This window comes from Suncus etruscus, chromosome 3 (assembly GCF_024139225.1).
Source record: "Suncus etruscus isolate mSunEtr1 chromosome 3, mSunEtr1.pri.cur, whole genome shotgun sequence".
Classification (NCBI taxonomy): domain Eukaryota; kingdom Metazoa; phylum Chordata; class Mammalia; order Eulipotyphla; family Soricidae; genus Suncus; species Suncus etruscus.
Window position 1 is genome coordinate 61,946,845 of NC_064850.1, and position 6,000 is coordinate 61,952,844.

The window sequence follows — 6,000 nt, forward strand, 5'->3', positions numbered from 1 at the left end:
CTACTGCTGCCAGATTCTAATGACATTCTACACCGTGGACACGTTTATCCTGCACATTCATGGATCTCTCTCCAAAGATATGAACAGAATTGTTTTCATTGACCATTAGTGTCATGTTCATGTTGAAACAGATATTCTCTTTCTTGCAATCTTTAAAAATACATGGACCCAAATTCATTAGCTTAACCCCTCACCGTGACTTTTAAGTCAGGATTTCAGCGTTTCTTTTCAGTGAATCTGTTTGCTAGGAGATAGCTGGGAGAAATTTAATGATCAGGGAAATCCATTATTTTTTTAATGTAGTGAAACTTTTGTTTCAAATGTCATCTCTTTTATCTAAGTATTCATTATTTTCCTGCAGAAACCACTGTGTGACAGATTTTTAATTTTGAGAAGAATCATGTCTGAAAACTATGAAGATGCTAAGAAGTCTTGTTTAGAATGTTTTGTCAAATATTCTCTTTATTGTATTTGTTTAATCAATAAGTTCTGTATTGATTAAGTGTTTGAACTGAATTGAGAAAAATGTAAAATGAAAGGTAAAACTGATTGTAAGCCTTATGTATACTTTGGTACCAGTTGCCCAGAGGGGGAAGTATGGGGTAACTTTGTTCTCTGTGCTGAGGTTTAGATATGGCAAATGAAGGGCTTCCCTATATAAATAACAGTGTGCAATGATTATAAATTTAGTAAGATACCAAGCCATTTCATGAATGCTTTCCCATTCTCCATAGTACCTATTACAAAACACCTTTCTCATAACCCTGTACTTCAGGTGTTGCTGTTAACATTTACATGATATTTATTTTAACCAAATGTTATTCATATTAAATGTTTTTTTCTTTAAAACGAATGTATTACATTTATAACCCACAAATGTCTGATTATCCTATGCCTTATCTTTCAATAGTACTGTAATATGAACTTCTTTTGTGAAATACTTTTATTTTGTTATGCTCCAAATACACATTCTAAAAGATTCTGTTATTAGCCTTGAAAATTGTATAATATCCTAATATAAATAAAAATATAAAAATAAAACATAAATACAACCAAAATTTTTGTATTTATGGGTTTTTCCCATAAACTTTACTACTATTTACCTCATTTGAAACAGAGCCAACAGAAAAGATTCTTTTTTTCATTTTTTTGTTTTTTATTTGATTGATTGAACCCAGGACCACATATATTTGATGTGTGCACTCTGCCACTAAGCTATATCCCCAGCTTCAAAGTTTTTTTGGTTTGTTTGTTTGTTTTTAAGGGATTTAGGTGCTAGGAAACCAAAAAGAAAAAGCTCTTTAACTATTGTGGGAAGCCTCAGACTTTGTGCTATTTGGGAAAGCCTTGAAATTTGATCACTCTTTTTATGCTCTAAAAGACTCTACTAAGAAGTAGGCTTTAAATTATGCTCAACAGGCTGGAACCTGTCCATGTTTGGGGTTGTTCTCTGCCTCATAAAGCCAGGCAGAGGGTTTTTCTTATGGGAAGACAAGTTTTCAGCTCTTGAATAGTTGACTTTGGCAGGTAAAGGAGGGCCAGGCAGTGAGCCTAGGAGTCTGGGATTTTAGGAGTTGGAGGCAAGACTGGTTGAAACAGAATATTTAGGACTATAGAGATAATACAGCGGGGAGTGACCCAGCCAATTAGGTTTGTTCCTAGCACCACATTCTGTCTCCCTAACATCACCAGAAGTTACTCCTAGAAAAAGTACTAATCCCTGAGCACAGCATAGTGTGATTCCCAAAGCCAACTATAATGACAGAACAGAACACTGAGAAAATTGAGTATGGGGTATAATTACACCCAAATATTTCAATGCTAATCCACTCATCCTGGATTTTCTGGCAGGATGGAAGTGAATTTGTTAATAATAAAGTGATTCACATTAACCTAAGTACATCTTAATGCAAAGAATATTTAGTTGGTATGTGAGTGTTTATGTAGGTTGCACACCCATAATTATTAATTTTGAACTATGAGAATGTCTTGGAATAAATTTACAGATTATACATATTTATAGATTTTATCTCCAAAGTATGCTTGTTATTTAAAGAAATACCACACATATATGGTTGGTTTGGTTTTGGGTTTTGGTTCACACTCAATTTTGCTTAGGGATAGCTCCTGGCTCTTGAGATCAAGAATCACACTTGGTGATGCTTGGGAAGTAATATGGGGTGCCAGGAATCAAACCCAGGTTAACCACATGTAAAGCAAGCACCCTTTCAACTGCTATATCTCTCTGACCCAGGAAATACCACATATTTAAATGTAATTGATACAACATATAGTTACGAGCAAATTGGCCAAATAATTAAAAAATAAAAATCTATACTGGAGAGCATCTAGAAGATAAGATGGCTTATCTTGCAAGTGGCCTATCCAGTTTTGATCCACCCCTACTTTATCACCCCATGACTTAATGGTCTCTGAGCACTGTCAGGGATCACTCATGAGCACAAAACCAGAAAGAGCTTCAGAAATACGAGGTTTCAAAAATCAACAAATATATGGCCCACAAACCAATAAATAACATTGGCAAGGGCCACTGTATTGAAACACCTTTATTTTCAATTGTGAGGTTGGCTTGAGGATTTCTTTCTGGTCTTCATGTCATTATTCACTTGAGTCTGTAGCGTAAACCTTAAGAAAAAATGTTAAAGGGTGGAGTTGGGGCCAGAGAGATAATACAGTGGGTAAGTTGCTTGTCTTACAGGAGGCCAAACCAAGTTTGATCTTCAGTATACCATATAGTCCCCAGAGCACTGCCAGGAGAGCTGAGCCAGGAATAACCCCATGTGTGGCCAAAACAACAAAACCACAAAACTGGTGTCTTTTGAGTTAGGATTTATAATCATGTTTTTTTAATTTTTTTCTTTTGCAGTTACTGTTAAATGCATCGAAGATTACACTTTTTTTGCCTCCACCCCCAAAGGCATAATCAACTTCTATAATCCTCATGTTCTCAAGTATAGAGGAGGGATAAAAATTCCAAACTGAAAGAATGATTTTGAAGCCCATTCTATAAAGGACAAAATGCAGTGCCAGTGGGGTGCTTGATAAACAGCTATTCTGCCATTAGCATGGACTATGTGGATTGTTCTGGTTACAGCTTCACTCCTTTTGCTCTCTCCATTTTAGTCCCACTGAACTGGTTTTCAAAGACTCCAAACTCCTAGGACTAGGAAGAATTAAATAGCTTTTCTCTTTCAGGTAGAATTCCTAGCCTATTTCTCAGCAATGTTAATTGCATTTTTCCAGGTTTGACCCGAATCCATCCTGTATTTATTCTTGCATTACTTAGTCCAACTATAGTCAAATGATTGCTTGTGTGATTCTTGTTTACTTTCATTCTCACGCCAGATTCTAACCTCTATACAAGACAAGAACATAGCGTGTTTTGTGTTGGCCAGTGTAGCATGGACACCACACAATACCTCATTCATAGTGGTCACTTACTTGCTTTGTGATGACTAATGAGAGGGCACTGATAGTGCAAGTAAAGAGCACTCTGGGGTAGTGTGCAAAGATGCAAAGACAGCAAAAAATCAAATCAAGGAGAGACAGCAAGGGAAAACAAACTGCACCAGAGGAAATATTTGATTTATCAGCTGCCATAAATTAAAAAAGAATTTAACATTCATAAGGATGGAAATTTATCCACTGGGTTTAATGAATTTGTGAGTATGCTCAAGATAACACTTTCATTAGTTGAAGTGAACCAAATCTGTGTGGAAATAGCAGTGATGCATTTAGAGAAAAATGAGTACCAGATACAGTAGCTCAACTGTTAGAGAGAAGTGAATTCAGGGTGATTTGAGAGCAGCAGTGAGTGGGGAAGAAACTTGATAGTGGAAAGGAAGAGCAAAAGGTGAAAAGAAAGAATAAGGTTTACAGAAAAAAATCTGGTCATAGAATCCACTATTAATTACTCCATCCCACTATGAGTGCATTAGATCTGTTTTCTGAAAAGGTGATAATACCAGGGACAAGGTGGTGGTGCTGGAACAATCCAAGGAGCAGCGCTGGTATGTGTTGCTTTCTGTGTGCTTCTAAAATTGGAAATTTCTGGGAGATGCAGTGATTTTATTTCTGGGAAAAAAAAAAAAAGGCCATAGGTCAACTAAGTTTGGGAAACAATCTCAAGGCAAATGCTAAGTCAGGAAGAAGCCATTCTAACATATAAGCTCTGATCAGTGCCCAGATGAAAAGAGACACCAAGTAGGTGATATTTAGGTCAAACCTAAAAGATGGAAAAGAATCAGCCAAAGTAAATGGGAGAAAACACCAGCAGGCAGAGAGTGCCTGAGAAGGCTTAAGATAAGATGAAGAAAATAGCATGGGTCCAGTCAGAGGTGAGCCTGGAAATGTTTATTTACTCATTTGCAGTAGCTAGTAGTAGGAATGGGAAAATTGGACAAAAGCGAAAAATTATAAGGCACTTAAATTGTTGAATGAGAAACTTTTTAAGGCCTCTGTAAAAGAAATGCTATTTTTTTCTTTTAAGGCATATGTGGTTCATATGTTGAGCATAGATTTTGTATGTATGAGGCCCTGGGTTCAGTACACACACACATTCTCTCCTCTCTCTTTTCTCTCTCTCTCTCTCTCTCTCTCTCTCTCTCTCTCTCTCTCTCTCTCTCTCTCACACACACACACACACTCTCACACACACACACACACACACACACACACACACACACAAGAATGCAAAGCAAGCAGGAGATGACTTAAGTGCTGGCACATGCAGTTTGCCTGCTGGAGCTCAAGGTTTGATCCCTGGCACCACAAGATCCTCCAAAACCAAGAGCTCCCCAAGTACAGCCAGGTGTGGTTTAAAAACAAAAGCAAACAAGACTATAAAGCAAATCTTGAACAAATAAGGAGCACATGTTTCTGAAGGGAAAAGCCATGCAAAATTAAGTGCTCTATAAGCAATGCAGTATCAATCCAGATCTCACGTCTTTGGGGAACTACTTAATATGGTGCCAATGCTCATATGAAAACATAAATAAGAGCCTAAGGACATTTTAGTAAATGAAAATGGATTGAATTTGGCTTATCAAGCATTAAAACAATATAAAGCTACTTTAACTAAAACAGTGCATTATTGACAGGAATCTGTGAATGGAGAGATAGAATTAAGTTTTAAATAAAAAATAACTACAGGGACCGGGCGGTGGCGCTAAAGGTAAGGTGCCTGCCTTGCCTGCGCTAGCCTTGGACGGACCGCGGTTCGATTCCCCGGTGTCCCATATGGTCCCCCAAGCCAGGAGCAACTTCTGAGCACATAGCCAGGAGTAACCCCTGAGCGTTACCGGGTGTGGCCCAAAAACCAAAAAATAAATAAATAAATAAATAACTACATAAAGAAAACTATGAAAGAGAATGACTTACATATGTGGGAAAGTATGTATTATTAAGAGTTATCGGCACAATTATCTCTTGGATGAAAGCAAAGTAGATGCCCAACTCACTTTACTGAAAAATAAATGCCAAATGACTTCATGATAAAGACTTAAGTACTAAAGGAAAAGAAATGGAGGAAGAGAGGGAGGGAATGAAAGGAAAGTAATAAAGAGAAACAATAATGCTTAACTATGGTAGTGGGTGAATATAAGACTGATAAAGCAAAAAATGAAAGTAAATTAAGTGTCTGTTCATTTCTTCTCCCCATTTTTTGATGGGATTAGATGTTTTTTTCTTGTAAAGTTCTGTCAGTGCCCTGTATATTTTGGAGATTAGCCCCTTATCTGATGGGTATTGGGTGAATAGTTTCTCCCACTCAGTGGGTGGCTCTTGTATCCTGGGCACTATTTCTTTTGAGGTGCAGAAGCTTCTCAGCTTAATGTATTCCCATCTGTTTATTTCTGCTTCCACTTGTTTGGAAAGTGCAGTTTCCTCCTTGAAAATGGAGTGCTTTAACTACGTGTTGTTCTATATACCTTATGGTATCAGGTCTGATATCAAGGTCTTTAATCCATTTGGATTTTACCT